At 45.8% G+C, this 18,131-nt stretch overlaps 1 long non-coding RNA gene across 3 annotated transcripts in view; it reads left to right on the top strand.

Moving 5' to 3' along the window:
* Nucleotides 1–18,131, top strand: part of LOC148147080 (uncharacterized) — a 578,686-nt gene that overhangs the window by 554,529 nt on the left and 6,026 nt on the right. For 2 of the 3 annotated variants that reach the window (XR_015760240.1, XR_015760239.1), the window contains exons 5-7: nt 5,114–5,221; nt 8,311–8,419; nt 14,235–14,341. This is a non-coding gene — a long non-coding RNA (uncharacterized LOC148147080). The remainder of the gene's footprint in view (nt 1–5,113; nt 5,222–8,310; nt 8,420–14,234; nt 14,342–18,131) is intronic. The other variant, XR_015760241.1, reaches the window with a different exon arrangement.

The following is an 18,131-nucleotide window of genomic DNA, read 5'->3' as shown; positions in this document are numbered from 1 at the left end:
TATAATTGCACAAAAAATATTATTGAGAATTTTAAACATAAGGCCAGAGATGGAGATATTAGGTCAGGTGACCAAAAGCATTGCCAAAAAGCAGGTTTTGAGGAATGTCTTAAAGGAGGAAAGCAGACCTGAGAGGTTTTAGCTGCGAATTTCAAACCTTGCTGCTTTGGCAACTGTAAAAGCAGCCACACAGGTGAAGTAATGAATTAACAGATCATTGGGAGTCACTAACAGATCATTGGGAGTCTCGAACAGAATGGGTTGTTGAGGTCTCAAAGGGTGTGAGATGCAGCGAGCTCGGGATGATCACAATCAGGAATTAAATCAAGGGTGAGAGTTTTAAATTGAAGAATGTCGGCTGGATGCTGGCAGGTGAGACCAGATATCCCAACTCAATCTAGTCGGAATGGATGGGTTGGATTGAAGGGTCTGTTTCCATGCTGTCCATCTCTGTGGCTCTATGTTGTTGATTATGAATAGGAGCCTTTTGATGGATCAACAAGTTTTGGTACGAGGGAGTACTTGGGCAGCAGAGATTTAGTTTTTCTTTAGATTACAGGGAGGTTGAATGTGGGAAGCTGGCCAGGAGTATGTTTGGATATTGAAGTCTGGAGATAACACAAGATAGATGAAAGTGTATGAGCTGAGACAAGGGTGGAATCAGCTAGAATTTGTGGTCTTGGAGTGGGACTCAGCCGTCAGACTCACCTCACCTCTGGGATTCAGCTGGTTGTCAGGTTGTGAATCAGGACGGTAACACAATCGGGAGCTGAGTGGCCCTGGTGGTGTCTAAAGTGAGTGTCGCTCAGCTGGCTGTTGCTGAGCAGCTGCTGCTTGGTAGCCCTGTTGATGACATTTTCCATCACTTTACTGCTGATCGAGTGTGGACTGATAGAGGGAAATTGCCTGGGTTGGATTGCCCTGTGTTTTTGTGTTGAACATCCCTGGGCAATGTTCCACATTGTCGGTAGATGCCAGTGCTGGAGCGATATGTGACTTGGTGGGTGGCAAGTTCTGGAGCACAAGCCATCAGTATTATTGCCAGAATGTTAGCAGGGCCCGTAGCCTTTGCACTACTTAACCATTTCTTGATGTTATTCAAACTCAACCGAACTGGCTTAAAACTCACATCTGTGATGTTAGAAACCACTGGAGAAGGCTGAGATGGATCATCCCACTTTGCACTTCTGGCTGCAGATTGCTGCTGATGCTGTTTGATGCAGGTAGTTCTGTTTGATAGCTTCACCAGGTTGGCACTTCATTTTTAAGTCTGTCTGGTGCTGCTCTTGGCATGCCCTCCTTTCCTGTCCATTGTGATCGTTGAGAGCAGGATTTACAAACCCATGAGATTACAGATTGTGCTGGAGTACAGTTCTGCTGCTGTTGATGTCCCACAGTGCCTCATAGATACCCAGTTTGAGACCCTACATCTCTTCGAAGTCTGTCCCATTTAGAACGGTGATAGTGTCACTCAACACAATGGAGTTTTTTCTCAACTTTAAGGCAAGACTTTGTCTCCAAAGGAAATGTGTGATGGTCGCTCTTACTGATACTGTCATGGCCAGATGTATCTGCAGCTGGTCAATTCATAACAATGAGATCAAGTATGTTTTTCCCTCTTGTTGGTTCCCTCACCACCCACTGCAGACTCAGTTGAGCAGCTATGTCCTTCAGGACCTGGCCAGCGCAGTCAGTAATTATGTTGCAGAGTTAGTTTCGATTGTGGACATTGAAATCCTGTACCCAGAGTACGTTTGACACCATTTTATTGCCTCAGTGCTTCCTTCAAATGTTGTTCAACATGAAGGAGAACTGATCCGTCAGCCAAGGGAGGAGGGGATGTGGTAATTAGCAGGAGCCGTGAGACTTCCTGGTGTCCGGAGTGAATGTTGAGTACTCCCAGGGCAAATCCTCCCTGTCTGTGCCACGATCTCTGCCTGGCCTGTGGGGCAGGACATATCCAGAGATTTCAGGAGCAAGTGAAGACTGCAGATGCTGGAGATCAGAGTCAAGAGTCTGGTGCTGGAAAAGCACAGCAGGTCAGGCTGATGAAGGGCTTAGGCTCGAAACATCGATTCTCCTTCTCCTCGGATGCTGCCTGACCTGTTGCGCTTTTCCATCACCACAATTTCATTATCTTGGGATGGTGATGGTGGTGTCTGGTCATTGTCTGTAAGGGTTGATTTCATGAGTGACTATGTCAGGCTGTTCCTTGATTGGTCTGTGAGACAGCTCTGCACATTTTGGTACCAAAATCCAGATGTTAGTCTGAAAGACATTGCACCATCGAGAGGGCTGATTCTGTGGTTGTATTAAATGGTGCCTTCTTAGATGCCGAGTGGTCCATCCAGTTTCATTCCTGTGTTGAGACTTTGCAGTGATTAATACAGTGAGTAGCTGGCTGGGTCACTGTCAGGTTGGCAGGACTTTTTTCGCCATTGACAATGATTCCATGGAGATCAGGAGATTCCTAATTCCAGTTATTTTTTTCTTGAATTCCGATTCCACCATCTGCCAAGATGGGATTCGAACCAGGACTTCAGTCGTTTGTTTTAATATTTTGGATAAAATTTATATACATTAGGTTTGTTCACTCACTTTATATATCACTTACCCAGGTTTTGTTTCTTTGTAAGCACTGTCCATCCTCCTGTCTCCTCCATCCTTCTCTCCAACAACAAGAGTTTGGAGCACATGGAGTTTCTCTGTCACTAAGACAGAGAATCCGATCTGCTGCTTCCCTCCCTCCCACTAGCCCACTGAGTCAAACTGCTTCATGTGGTGTTCCTGGTTTTTGTCCAAACCTACATCTATCTCCAATCTCATCTCATGTCAAGCCTTATCAGAGCTCATCTTGACCCTTTACACTAATCTCACTAAACCATAGACTTTCCAACTCTCTTTTCTCCTCCTCCACATCAGTCCCCCTCACCGATTCACTGACATTGTTCCTTGTTCTGTCTTTTCTGGTTATGTCCTTCTCTCCCATTCTGTGAAAAACTGACATTTGACCTCACGGTTGTTGGAAAATCCTGCTCCATCTCCACTCTCCCTTTCCTTTCTGAATTCCTTGCATTTGGTGTCCCCCGTGGATCTATCCTTGGCCCCTCCTGTATCTCACCTACATACTGCCAGGAGGTGACATTGTGCAAAAGTACCATGTTGGGTTTCACATGTACACTGACGATGCCCAGCTCTCCCTCCCCATCATCCCTCTCCATTACTCCACTGTTACTCAGTTATCAAACTGCTTACCACGCTCCCACTACTCGATTAGGTGCAGTTCCCTCCAATGAAACATTGTAATGGTTAAACCCGTTGGCTTACAAATTCCTTTCCCTAACTGCTGAGCCTCTCCCTCTCACTGGGAACTATGCAGCAGAACTAGACTCTTCACAATACTGCTGTTATAACTGACGTGAAGCTGACCTTCTGATTAGACATCTACACAATCCCAAACATCAGGAATTCCAATCTCTAAACCGTTGCTTATCTCCTCCTCACCCCAGCTCCATTGCGACTGAAACCCCTTGTCCGTGTCTGTGTTGCCTTAAACTTGACGAACCCAAAGCAGAACCTTTGATTCTGTGACTGGCTCAGAATCTGGTTTCAGACTCCCCTCTCAGTATTTACCCTCAGACACATCAGTATTTATTCTGTCAAACCCCTTAATCTGGTGGTGCGGTCTGATTGTTGGTGGTGGAAATGGCAGAGAATGATGTGTTGTATCAGGGTGGAAGGTAAGGACTTGGTGGGGGGACGTGGGGGTTCTATCCTTGTTGCAGTTGGAGGTGTGGGTTTCAAAGGCAGAGGTGCAGGAAGTGGAGGAGACACATTGGATGGTATTGACCACATGGGAGGGGAAATTGCATTCCTCGAAATACGGGGCCATTTGGTATGTTCTGGCTTCACTGGGACACAGCAGTAAGCATGAGATAGAGATGTTGGCCAGGGAACAGGCTCGTGTGTTTAAAGTAGCAGGCAGCTGGAAGCTCGGGGTCTGTTTTTGCAGCAGAACGTAGATCATCAGTTGTCATTTCTGCCACCTCCACTGAGATGCTGCCAGACACAGGTTCCTGTCCCCACCATTAACATCTATGCACCCTCCCAGCCAGAACGTAATCCACTCCTTTGTCTTTCCAAATGGTCCGGTCTCTCTTTGGATTCTGTCCCTCCCTATTATTTACTCTTTAACCCCTATCTCCTGCAGTACAAAGATCTGCAGGTTAGTTGAATTAGCCAAGCTAAATTTCCCATAATGCTCAGGGATGTGTAGGTTAGGGGCATTAGTCAGGAGAAATATATAGTAATAGGGTAGGGGAATGGGTCTGGGTGGGATACCCTTTGGAGGGATGCTGTGGACTTTTTGGGCCGAGTGGCCTATTTCCAAACTGTCAGGATTCTAATTTTCCCAGCTCCCATCGGTTCTGAGGAAGGGCCACTGGACAGATTTCTGTTCCCAGATGCTGCCAGACCTGCTGAGCTTTTCCTGCACCTTCTGCTGTTGTTCCTGATTGACACCTTCTGGGTGTGATTCAGACAGGGGGAGGATCCCACCACTGACCTCACAATGCGGTCCAGCTGATTGGTGGAAGCTTCGGACCAATAGGAAAAGGTGGTGGGACTGGTGGACCATGTGGAACCAGCTGGTCATCCAAACAATGGGAGTGAATGAGGGGCGTGGCCAGTGGGATGACACGTCACCAGTAACCCAGCCAATGCAGTGCCACGTGACTCGGCCGTTGGTGAATGTGGGAGACGCAAATAGGGAAGGGGAGAGTGGCCTCAGAGACCGGGAGATAATGAGTCACTTTAGAATGGGAAGTTTTAATTACACTCTGTGCGGTTCGTAAGTCTGAATTAGAAACTCTTAATCCTGCGTTTGCAGCAGATGGGAAAATGGCTGCGGCCCTCAGGCGGTGAAATGTTCTGGGATATGGCCGCCATTTTTATTGGGGGTAAGGTACTGTGAGGCGCATGTGCCTAGGATGGAGGGGGTGGGGGGTGCAACTTGGAGAGGCATTTACACATCAAGCACATACCAAGAAAAAAAGTATGTCTTTAATTCTTCCTGTACTGACTGTGAGTTTTGTTTTGTGAATTCATTTCATAGGATATTAAATCAGAATAATTGAGGCTGGGATCTCAAAAGCAAGTTTTTACAGTCAATGGAGTCATCAGGATCTGAATATCATTGGCATTTAACTGTGGAAGGAGAAAGGTTTGTCTGTTCTGTTTGTGGGAAGATATCTCCAATATTTTTGTTAAGCAGAAAGATGTACAAATTCGTGGTTGGATCACCCTTTGGGTGTGTGCTCTGTTCTGGGCCCTGCAACTGAGGAAGGAGATATTGGCCTGAGAGGGAGCACAGATTTATCCAAATTACACCTCGTCTCTTTGTAAGAACTCTCAGATTTAGACCCAACCACCCACTTCATGATGTTAACCTGTAAACTTCATGTTTTCAATTACCTGCAAACTTCCCATTAAAAATCCTTTTGGACTCAAATTCCAATACCTTTTCAGGTGGAATGTTCCAGCTTCTGACAACTGTCTGTTCATTCAGAAACTGCTGAGGTCCACGTTGACTCTGGGGTTACAAAGGGCTGAATTGAAAGATGAGGTGCTGTCCCTGAGCTCCCATTGAGATGCATTGGAACAGTACAGGAGGCTGAGGGCAATGTTGGTATGAGCAGACAATGAAAATGACAGAGCTGCACTGTGAGGGCTGCTTGGCTCAATGAGATTGTTTTGGAGTTGGGTGTAAACAGACTGATGTGAGACAGGGAGAAGGTGAAGCTGAAACTCAGTTTTAGTTCAGGCCGTTCAGATATTCACATGGTCCCAAAGTGAACAGCCAGTTTTTAAGTGCGGAGTATTTGTTAACAGTTTGTAAAGTATTTTTCCTGAGGGCAGTTGAGAGTTAACCACATTGCTGTGGGTCTGGAGTCACATGTTGGCCAGATCAGGTGAGGATGACCGTTTCCTTCCCTACAGGATATTAGTGAACCAGATGGGTTTTCTAACAATCAACAATCATGGTCAACATTCGCCTTTTCATTCGAGATTGTATTGAATTCCGATGCTGCCATCAGCCATGTTGGGGATTCTATCCCGAATGCTCGGAACACTGTACATCTGGCAGGAATACCATTAAGCCATTGCCTCCCTCTTTAGCAATGTTTAAAAGAAAGTTCCATCATTCTACGTGTACAATGTGAGATAAAATACTGCAACGTCCATGTGTCAGCCTCTCCGAAAGGTCAATCAACAGAAATTTGTTTGGGGCCAAATATTTCACTTTTTTGGGGGGGGGGGGAGGTTTATTAAAGAAAAATGAATCCAAATAAAAATCTTATGCCACGGACATGTAATTTCTGAAGCCGGTGGGGGATTACAAAGACAGGGAGGGTTGTGGGGCCAGAGGGTAACTGTTTTCCAAACATCAATGTGGTGTACATGGACTGCAGCATTTCAGGGAGGCGGTTCACCACCACTTTCTCCAAGACAAGTAAAGGTGGCCAATAAATACTGGTCTGGGCAGCAAAGGCAACCCCAGTGAGTAAAACCAAGCAGTGACCTCTCTGAGCTGACTTGCTGTGAAGTTAAAAACCTCTCTGGAAATGGAGTGGGCAGAGAAGAGAAACAGTGACATTTCACAGCTGCCCTCCGAGAGACCTCGCCCTTGGATGTACTCCGAGCCGGGGATCAGCTCAGTGAGTTTCAGTCTCTTCAAATATCAATCTTAGTCGGTTTTATTTTATTCAATCTACAATAGTGAGTAAGGTGAGGATTTCTTTTTAATGTCTTAGGGTCTCTTGATTAAATGTTTAAGATATGAAACATAAGCATTAAGTTATTCTCGGGCAGTATTTTTCGAGCAGTAAGGCTGTCTCTTTGTTTTGGTCTGTAGATTGTTAAGGCGGAGAGATGGCCTGTTGTAGAGTGGCTTTTCCTGTCGGATGTGGGAGATTAGGGAGAGTTTCAATGATCCTGATGATTATGTCTGTAGCAAGTGTGATTGCAAATCCTTTTGGATCGCATGGATTGGTGGAGGAGTGATTAAAGACAGTGAGGAATTGACAGGAGCCGGGGGGTGTTATAGGTGGCAGTGTCAGGAATGCAGGATACTGCAGATACAGTCAGGTAGATGGGTTACCGCCAGGAAAGCTAGGAGGGGTAGGTCAGTACTGCAGGAGCCTCCTGTTGCTATCCCCATCTCAGACAAGTATACTGTTTTGGAAAATGTAGGTGGTCATAGACTTTCAGGGGAATGTAGCACTGACAGTCAAGTTACTGGTACTGAGACTGGCTTCTAACATAATATGAGGTATATCCAGTTCCACACGATCGATGGTGATAGGGGACTCTCCAGTCAGGGGCACAGTCTGCCGTTTCTGCAGCTGACAGTGAGACATCAGAATGGGGTGGTGCTGTCCTGGTGCCAGTGTCAAGGATGTCTCTGAGGGAGCAGAGTATTTTCAAAAGGGAAAATAACCAGTGGGAGGTCATTGTACATTGGTACCAATGGCATAGGAAGGGGAAAGCATGGGGTCCTGACGAGCAGGGAGATTTGCTAGTGCCACTCGGGAGGCATTAAACCAGTGAGGGAGTCGGGGTAATCCTAAAGAGATAGTGAGAAAAGAGGTGAGTCTGAGGCTGGTACTGTTCACCAATCAGACTGTCAAGGCAGGCAAGAGCAAGTCACAGAATGAGGTGCGACGGACCAGTTGCACTGCATTTATTTCAGTGCAAGAGACCTGACAGGTCAGGCAGGTGGGCTCAGGGTATGGTTTTGAACATGGCACTGGGATATTACAGCAATTACAGAGGCTTCACTCAGGGATGGATAGGACTGGCAGCTTAATGTTCCAGGGTATAGATGCTATAGCAAGGATAGAAAGGGGGCAACAGAGCAGGGGGAGAGGTGTTTTTGATTAGGGATAACATTATGGCTGGGCTTCGGGAGGATATTCCTGGGAGTACATCCAGGCAAGTTATTTGGTTGGTACTGAGAAATAAGAAAGGGATGACCATCTTACTGGGATTGTATTATAGACTCTCTCCCAATAGTCAGCGGGGAATTGAGACACAATTTTACCAGGAGACTTCAGTTATCTGTAAGAATATTATGGATGCAATGATAAGTGTTTTTAACTTTACCAACATAGCCTCGGAGTGCTGTAGTGTTAAGGGCTTGGATGGAAAGGTATTTGTTCAGTGTGTACGAGAACATTTCAGATTCAGTTTGTAGGATGTACCTACTAGAGAAGGAACAAAACCTGATCTGTTTTCTTTATTCATTCACAGGATGAGGCTGTCACTGGCTCGGCCAGCATTTATTGCTGCGTTTACCCAGAGGGCAGTTAAGAGTCAACCACGTTGCTATAGGTCTGGAATCCCATGCAGACCAGACCAGGTAAGGATGGCATTTTCCTTTCCTAAAGATCATTAGTGAACCAGATGGGTTTTCCAACAATTGACAGTGGAATCCTTGTCGTCACTAGATTATTTTTTCCAGATATTTATTGAATTCACGTTCCAAAATCTGCCGTGATGGGATTCAAACCCGGGTCCCCAGAACCTTATCTGGGTCTCTGGATTAACTGTCTAGCGATAATTTCACTCCGTCATCACTGCCTCTTAGGAAATGAGGCAGGGTGGGTGACTGAGGTATCAGTGGTCAGCGCATCAGCACCAAAGATCCCAGAGTATTGTGGCTCAGTGGTTAGCACTGCTTCCTCAGCACCAGGGACCTGGGTTTGATTCCAGCCTTGGGAAACTGTCTTTGTTGGAGTTGGCACATTCTCCCCAGTGCTGAAAATGTGTTGCTGGAAAAGCGCAGCAGATCAGGCAGCATCCAAGGAACAGGAGAATCGACGTTTCTGGCATAAGCCCTTCTTCCCATAGTGTCTAGATGCAGTATATGAGGTTTTGAGATGTGCAGGCAAATCTCTGCCTGATGTGAAAAGATCCTTTTGGGAATTTGGACAGATGTCAGAGGGAGGTGTGGCCGCATGCTTTACATCTCCCATGGCGGCAAGGGAGGGTCAAGGATGTGGAGCGTGGGTTGGTGGGAGGGTGTGGACCGAACAAGGAAGGCACAGCGGGAATGGTCTCTGCGGAACGCAGATAAAGGTGGGGAGGGAAATATGTCTCTGGTGGTGGGGTCTGACTTTAGGTAGCAGAAATGACAGAGGTTAATGTGCTGTATCGGGAGATTAGTGGGGTGGAAGGTGAAGACTGCAGGGTTATATTCTTTATTGTGGCTGGAGGGGTGGGGTAAAGGCGGAGGTGCGGGAAGTGGAGGGTATGTGTTGAACAAGTCAGACGAAATTTACGGTCCGTGAAGTAGGCCTTTCTGGGATGTCCTGGAATAGAATCCAAAGAGATTAAACAAATATATCACAGACAAAAGATTAGCTGGACCAGAGAATAGGACCCCTCAAAGGTCAACAAGGCTGTCTATGGAACCACAGGAAGTGCGAAAGATATGCAAATATTTCACGTCAATTTTACTGGAGAAGTATATGGAAGCTCGAGAGTTTGGAGAAATAAACAGTGATAACTTGAAAAGTGTCCATGTTACAGAGGAGGTGGTACTGGATGTCTTAAATCGCATCATGGTGGATAAAGCCCGGGAAAATGATCAGGTGTATTCTGGAACTTTCTGGAAATCTAGTGAAGTGATTGTTGGGCCTCTTCTGAGGTAAAAGTGAGGTCTGCAGATGCTGCAGATCAGAGCTGAAAATGTTTTGCTGGAAAAGCGCAGTAGGTCAGGCAGCATCCAGGGAACAGGAGAATCGACGTTTCGGGCATAAGCCCTTCCTGAAGAAGGGCTTATGCCCGAAACATTGATTCTCCTGTTCCCTGGATGCTGCCTGACCTGCTGCGCTTTTCCAGCAACACATTTTCAGCTCTCCTGAGGTATTTGTATCGTAGATAGCGACAGGTGAGGTGCCATTATTTTTAAAAGGTGGTAAGGAGAGGCCATGGAACAAGAGAACAGTGAGCCTGAAGTCAGTGGCAGCCAGGTTGTTGGAAGGGATTCTGAGGGACAGGATATCCATCTATTTTGGAAAGATAAGGAATGACAGGGAGAGTCAATGTGGCTTTGTACATGCACAATTGTGTCTCACTAACTTGACTGAATGTTTTGAAGTGACAAAGAAAATTGATGAAGCCAGGCGGTGAATGTTGTTTATATGGACATTCAACAAGGTTCCACAAAGCAGACTGGTTAGCAGGGTGAGATAACATGGCATGCAGGGAGAGCAAGCCATTGCAAAACTGTCTTGAAGGTAGGAGACAGAGGATGATGATGGAGGGTTGTTTTGCGGACTGGAGGCCTGTGAGGAGCAATGTGCTGCAAGGATGGATATTGGGCCCTTAAATAAATGACTTGGATGTGACTATATGAGGTATGGTCAGTAGGTTTACAGAAGACACCAAAATTGGAGGTGTCGTAGACAGTGAAGAAGATTAGTTCAGAATACAACAGGATCTTGATCAGATAGGCCACTGGGGCGAGGAATGGCAGACGGAGTTCAATTAGATAAATGTGAGCTATTGTATTTTGGAAAGGCAAATCAGGGCAGGACTTATACACTTAATGGTAAAGTCCTGGGGAACATTGCATTACAAAGAGACCTTGGAGTGCAGGTTCATAGTTCCTTGAAAGTAGAGTCACAGGTAAGCGGGGTAGTGAATGCAGCATTTGGTACCCCCCCCCCCCGTTATTGGTCAGTGCATTGAATGCAGCTGTTGTGACGTCATATTGTGGCTGGACAGGGCACTGATTAAGGCACTTCTGGAATTCTGTTTTCAGTTCCAATCTCCCCGTTCTTGGAATAATGTTGAGAAACTTGAAAGGGTTCAGAAAATATTTACAAGGACTTTGCCAGGGTTGGACGGTTTGAGCTATTGGAAAAGGCTTAATAGACTGGGACTATTTTCCGTGGAGAGTTGGAGGCTGAGAGGTGATCTTATATAATCATGAAGGGCATGGATAAGGTGAGCAGTCAGGGACTTTCTCCCAAGTTCGGTGGGTCCAGAACTAGAGGGTACAGGCTTAAGGTGAGAGGGAAAAGATTTAAAAGGGATCTAAGGGGCATCTTGTTCATGTTGAGGGCATTGCAAGTATGGAATGAACTCTCAGAGGAAGGGGTGGAGGTTAGTACAATTGCAGCATTTAAAAGGCATCTGATTGGGGACATGAAGTGGAAGGATTTAGAGGGATAAGGGTGAACCGCTGGCAAATGGGACTCCATTAATGCTCTCCGTTATTGGTCAATGCATTGAATACAGAAGCTGGGACGTCATACTGTGGCTGGACAGGACATTGATTAAGCCACTTCTGGAATTCTGTTTTCAGTTTGAATTTCCCTGTTCTGGGAAGAATGTTGTGAAACTTGAAATGGTTTGGACAAGATTTACAAAAACGTTGCCAGGATTGGAGGATTTGGGCTACAGGGAGAGGCTGAATAGGCTGGGACTATTTTCCGTGGAGAGTTGGAGGCTGAGAGGTGATCTTATAAAATCATGAAGGGCATGGATAAGGTGAGCAGTCAGGGACTTTTTCCAAAGTTCGGTGGGTCCAGAACTAGAGGGTACAGGCTTAAGGTGAGAGGGAAAAGATTTAAAAGGGATATAAGGGGCATCTTATTCATGTTGAGGGCATTGCAAGTATGGAATGAACTGCCAGAGGAAGGGGTGGAGGCTAGTACAATTGCAGCATTTAAAAGGTATTTGATTGGGTACATGAAGAGGAAGGTTTTAGAGGGATAAGGGTGAACCGCTGGCAAATGGGACTCCATTAACACTCTCCGTTATTGGTCAATGCATTGAATACAGAAGCTGGGACGTCATACTGTGGCTGGACGGGACGTTGATTAAGCCACATCTGGAATTCCGTTTTCAGTTTGAATTTCTCCGTTCTGGGAAGGATGTTGTGAAACCTGAAAAGGTTTGGACAAGATTTACAAAAACGTTGCCAGGATTGGAGGATTTGGCCTACAGGGAGAGGCTGAATAGGCTGGGGCTATTTTCTCTGGAGAGTCAAAGACTGAGAGGTGACTTCATGGAGATTTATAAAATCACGAGGGGCGTGGAGAAGGTGAGCAGCTGGCGTCCTTTTCCCTCAGGTTAGGTGGGTCCAAAACTAGAGCACATGGGTTGAAGTTGAGAGGGCAAAGATTTAAAAGGGATCTAAGTGGCAACGTTTTCAAGCTGAGTGTGGTGTGTGTATGGGAGGAGCTACCAGATGAAGTAGTGGAGGCTGATAAAATCACAACATTTAAAAGTCTTCCAATTGGGTACATGAATAAGAAGGGTTTCGATGGATACAGGCCAATAATGGTAAATGGGAATCCATTAGTTTAGGATTCCTTGTTGGCACGGACGAATTGGACCGAAGGTCTGTTTCTTTGATCTTAATAAATTAAGATGTATTCCTCTATTGTGTGGAGAGCTAGCTGAAGCACCGATAATTATCCTTGGAGCTGAGAAGGTGAAGCAGTGATTTCGATCTGGTGCAGATTTGGTTCCAAGGTCTTGAATTTGCAGAGAGAGAGAGGAATTGTTAACACTGTCACAATTTTTAGTAACTACTTTCAAGTAATTGGCAAATAATACAAGGTGAAAATGTGAACAGTATTTTACTCAAAAGTTCTGAGCACCTGGAACAGTCTGAACGACACAGATTCAGCAGGTATTCTGAAACAGACTTGGAATTTACTTTTTAAGGAAAGATTTGGGGGGCTATGGGCAGATGGGAGGGAACTTGGGACAGACTTGCAGCATCTCAAGAGGGAGAGAGTACAGCCCCAATGGGCTGAATCGCCCCCAGCCCCTGTGCTCTGTGATACTGCCCCATTCACTGTCAATTATGAAGCTCATCCCAGGGCAGAGAGAGGGATTAGCCCTCCACTCTCATCACAATGGGGCCCGGCTGATTGACGGCAGCTCTAGACCAATGGGAGGAGAGTCTGTGTGGTCCTGCAGCCAATGGGATTGAATGAGGGTGTGGCCAGCAAGACAACACCTGTCCATGAGCTGTGCAAGTGCAGTGTCACTGTTTGGGGTTGGGAGAGACAGCAGAGACTGGGACAGAGGCTGTTGGACCTGAATTACAAATTCCCGGTAAATTAAAACCAAAAGAACTGCGGAAGATGTAAATCAGAAACAACAACCAGGAGGTTCTGGAAAAGCTCAGCAGGTCTGGCAGCATCTGTGAAGAGAAATCAGAGTTAAAGTTTAAGATCCGGTGTCCCTTCCATAGAACAGATGTTACTGAGAATAAAAGTCAGTTTATGTGCAGAAAATAGTGTGGGGGAAGGATAAAAGGAGGAAAGGATAGGTGGGGATAGAGTGAGAAGAACAGTTGGATAAAGGAGTGGATAACCATCTGGCTGGGGGAGGGTGACTAGCTGTTAATGGAGACTGTTAGTGGCTAACCATAGGTAATGTGTAATGGCAGGCTGCGAGAACAAGGCCTGGTGTGTGGGGTAGGGGGCTACGACATGAGGTTGTTAACCTATGGTTAGCCACTGTCTCCATTGTAAGCTGTTGCCCACCTATATCACTCCACAATTGAAGCTGCCAAGGACACAAACCTTTGGAATATCCTCCCGAACCCCCTCTGTCCGCCTTAAAGATGTATCTAAAAATCGTTCTCTTTAATCAACGTTTCCATCATTCGTGAAGCATTTTTGGAGATTTGTCAGTGTGAATGGCTCCATACAACGCAGGTAGTTGTTGTTATTGTCTGACATCAGGAGAAACAGGGATGAGCCCTCTCTCTCATACCTGATGAACAGCAGCAAAAGCAGGAAGCACTGAGCATGCTCCAGCCCACAATGGGCCTCGGATTATTGATGTCAGCGCAGGACCAATAAGAGTGGGGGAACGGGGGCTAGAGGTGCTAGTTGGGCCTTCAACCAATCGGAGTGAATGAGGGGCGGGACAATACTCAAACACGTGATAAACTTCACTGACAGCACAGTGTTGTTGTGGCCAAGGCATTGGCAATGTGTGAAGGTGAAGGGTAGGGGAAAGGAAAGACATATTGACCAGGAAGAGGAGGAAATTTTCATGGTATGGGATGAGAGGTTTTACAGAACTAAGTGCACATTCTAAAACGCAAATTTGAAAATCCCAAATTCTGCACCATTTTCCCTCCCTATAATGCATTTTGCACTCCCTGAAATATCAACTGTGTGTTTCTCCCTCCACAGATACCATTGATCAATGCCAAAGCCCCATTGCCTGTGGAGAAGGTGATGTTTGACTTCCTTGTACAGCTGCAGTTCGTGTGGTGAAGGTGCTCCCACAATGTGTTTGGGTAAGAGCTGTTTTAGATTATTCACTCAGCAACAGTGAAGAGTTTACAATGTATGTGCATATCATCAACAGTTTGTTTTTTTAACATGTTTATAATTCCACAGAAATACAATTGAGAACTTCTGACATAAGGCCACAGATGGGAATATTAGGTCAGGTGCTCAAAAGAATTGCCAAATAAATAGGTTTTCAGGAATACCTTAAAGGAGGAAAGCAGGTCTGAGAGGGTTAGGGTGGGAATTCCGGACCGTGTTGTCTTGGTAACAGTAGAAACAGCCAGACAGGTGAAGCAATGAATAAACACATCGTTGGAAGTCTGAAAGAAAATAAGATGTTGAGGTCTCACAGGTTGTGTGGTGCAGGGAGACAGGGATGTTCACAGCCAGGATTTACATCAAAGGTGAGAATTTTAAATTGTTGCTTGTTAATAGGAGCCTTTTGATGGATCAACAAGTTTTGGTACAAGTGAGCACTTGGGCAGTAGAGTTTTAGATACTCTTGAGATTACATGTAAGTTGAATGTGGGAGGCTGGCCAGGAGTGTGTTTGGACAATGAAGTCTGGAGATAACACAGGGATAGACGAGTATTTCAGTAAATGAGCTGAGACTAGGGTGGAGTCGGGTGATGCCACTAATGTAGGAATAGTGCTTTTGGAGTTGGGCTGCTCCTCCTCTTCATCACTCCCCCTCCCCAATTCACAGATATTGTTCCTTGTTCTATCTGTCTGTCTTTTCTGGTTATGTCCTTCTCTCCCATTCTGCTGCAAACTAATATTTGACCCCACCGTTGTTGGAAAACCTGCTCCATCCCAACTCTCCCTTTCCTTTCTTAATTCCTTGTATTTGGTGTCCCTTAAGGATCTCTCCACGGTCCCTCCTGTTTCTCATCTACATACTTCCAGGAGGTGACATTGTCCAAAAGCACCGTGTTAGGTTTTACATGTACACTGACAATGCCCAGCTCTCCCTCCCCATCATCCCTCTCCATTACTCAGTTATCAAACTGCTCATCACGCTCCCACTACGCGATTGGCTGCAATTTCCTGCAACGGAACGTTGCAATGGTTAAAGCCATTGTCTTCAGTTGCTATTACAAATTACTTTCCCTTATTGCTGAGCCCCTCCCTCCCACTGGGAACTATCTGAGACAGAACCGCACCCTTCACAATATTGCTCTCATATCTGACCCCAAGGTGACCTTCTGATCAGACATCTACACAATCACAAACACCAGGAATTTCAAACTCTTAAAATGTTGCTTATCTCCACCTCACCCCAGCTCCATTGCTACTGAAACCCCTGACCTGTGTCAGTGTTGCCTTAAACTTGACGAATCCAAAACAGAACCCGTGATTCCATGAGTGACCCAGAATATGGTTCCAGACTCCCTCATGATGGAAACATCCACTCAGTATTTACCCTGTCAAACTCCTTAAGAATCCTACATGTTACAATGAGACCACCTCTCATTCTTCCCAAATCCAGTAAGTAGAGTCCCAATTTCTTCAGCCTTTTCTTAAAAGATAATCCCTGCAATCCAGGGTTCATCCCAGTCAATTTTCTGTGAAATGCCTCTGATGAAATGACACATTTCCTTAAATAAAGGGACCAAAACTTCTGTTATTACTCCAGATGTGGTCTGACTCGCACTTTATAAAGTTCCTCTCAGGTATATACTCCAAACAACTCCCTTTAAACTTGCACAGATGTTGGAAATGCTCAGCAGGTCATGTAGCATCTGTGAATGAAAATCAGTTAAAGTTTCGGGTTTGGTCACCCTTCCTCAGATACGTTAACTCTAATTTCTTTTCACAGATGCTGCTAGACCTGCTGAGTTTTTCCAGAAACTTCTGTTTCTCTTCCTGGTTTACAGCATCTCCAGTTGTTTCTGTTTTCTTATCCTTTAAACTTGCCATCTCTCCTATAGTATTTGTCATTTCCACCTTGGAAAAAAGATTCATATTTGTTTGGTCTCCCCTACCTAGGAAAAAAGAAACCATGACTAGTCACCCTATCATTGCTCCTCATAATTTTATAAAGTTCGATAAAGCCACCTAAAGTGTCCAGTGCTGCAGGGAAATAGCCTCAGCCTATTCAGCCTCTCCCTATGGTTCAAATGTTCCAATACTGGCAACACCCTGGAAAAACTTTTCTGAACTCTTGCAAGTTTCCCAACATCTTTCCTATAGCAGGGAGACTGGAATTGAAAGCAGTATGGGATTCCAAAAGTGGCCGAGCCAATAAACTGTACAACGGAAACATGATCTCCCAACTCCTATCCTCAATGCACTGCCCAATAACAGCTAGCATACAGCACACCACCTTCACTGACCTGTCTACCTTCAACCACACTTTCAAGGAACTATCCACCCACACTGCATGGTCTGTTTGTCTGTCAACACTTCCCAGGAACTTGTCATTAAGAGGTTGAGTCCTATTCTGATAACATCTTTCTGAAATCAGGGAGAACACAATTGAATGCAGTATTCTAAAACTGGCCTCACCAATGCCCTACTCAGCCACAACATGACCTCCTAATCCCTATACTCAGTGACAGAATCCCTACAGTGTGGAAGCAGGCCTTTCGGCCCATGAGACCATACCAACCATCGGAACAGCATTCCACCCTAACTCTGTAACCTGCCATTACCCAAAGCTAATCCAGCTAACCTGCATGTCTTTGGATTTGTGGGCGGAAATTAAGAGCACCGAGAGGAAGCCCACGCAGACACACGGGGAGAATGTGCAAACACCACACAGAGAGTGGAATCGAATCGAATCAGCACATTCCATTCAATTTTAGTGTCCCAAATGCCACCTTCAGCACCTGATCTCCCTGAAACTCTGCTTTCCAAGAACTATACAGTTGTTCTGAGCCCTCCAGAGGGAATTAAGGTGAGGAGGAGAAAACAGGAACAGGGTTGAGTTTTAGATCTATAAAATAACTCTCCATCTTCCCTCTCTGTTACCCCGTCTGTCCCGCTCTGTCTGCTCCCCCCCTCCGTCTCCCCCCACTCTGTCCGTCACTCTCCTCTGTCGGCCTGTTTTACCACCGCCCCCCCGTCGGCCTGTTCCCCCTTTCTGTCTGTTCCCCTCCTCTCTAATCCCACTTCCTGTCCCCACCCGTCTCTGTGCTGCCCTCTCTGTCACCCCCCCTCTTTCCCCAGCCATTTCTGTCTCACCCCTCTCGATCCACACACCCCCTGTCTGCCTACCCTCCCTCCCAGTCCCCTAGTTCTGTACTCCCCCCACTGCAGGGCAAATATCTTGTCTATTTACCGTATCCATGCCCAGCCTGATTTTAAAAATCTCTTTCAGGTCACCATTCAGCCTCTGACGCTCCAGGGAAAACAGCCTATCCAACCCTGGCAACATGCTATAATTCTTTTCTGATCTCTTTAAAGTTTAAGAACATCCATCTGATAGGAAGGAGAACAGAATGATATGGAATATTGATTCAGCAACTTTTGTAATGTCCTGTACAGCCGCAATATGACCTTCCAACCCCTATACTCAATGGTCTGACCAATAAAGACAAGCAGACCAACTGCCGCCTTCACTATCCTATCTACTTGCTACTCTACCGTCAATGAACTATGAACCTGCACTCCAAGGACTCTTTATTTAGCAGCACTCCCCAGGAACTTGCTCTTAACTGTATAAATACTGCTAAAGTTTGCTTTTCCAAAATGCAGCAGCTCGCATTTTTCTAAACTGAACTCCTCAGTCCATTCACCCATCTGATTCAGATCCCCTTTTACTCTGAGGTAATCTTTTCACTGCCTACTACA

Source organism: Chiloscyllium plagiosum, unplaced genomic scaffold (assembly GCF_037043375.1).
Source record: "Chiloscyllium plagiosum isolate Xiang-an unplaced genomic scaffold, Cpla_swu_hap1 HiC_scaffold_18, whole genome shotgun sequence".
Lineage (NCBI taxonomy): Eukaryota > Metazoa > Chordata > Chondrichthyes > Orectolobiformes > Hemiscylliidae > Chiloscyllium > Chiloscyllium plagiosum.
The sequence above is the reverse complement of the archived record's forward strand: the minus strand, read 5'-3'. Positions and strand labels throughout refer to the sequence as shown.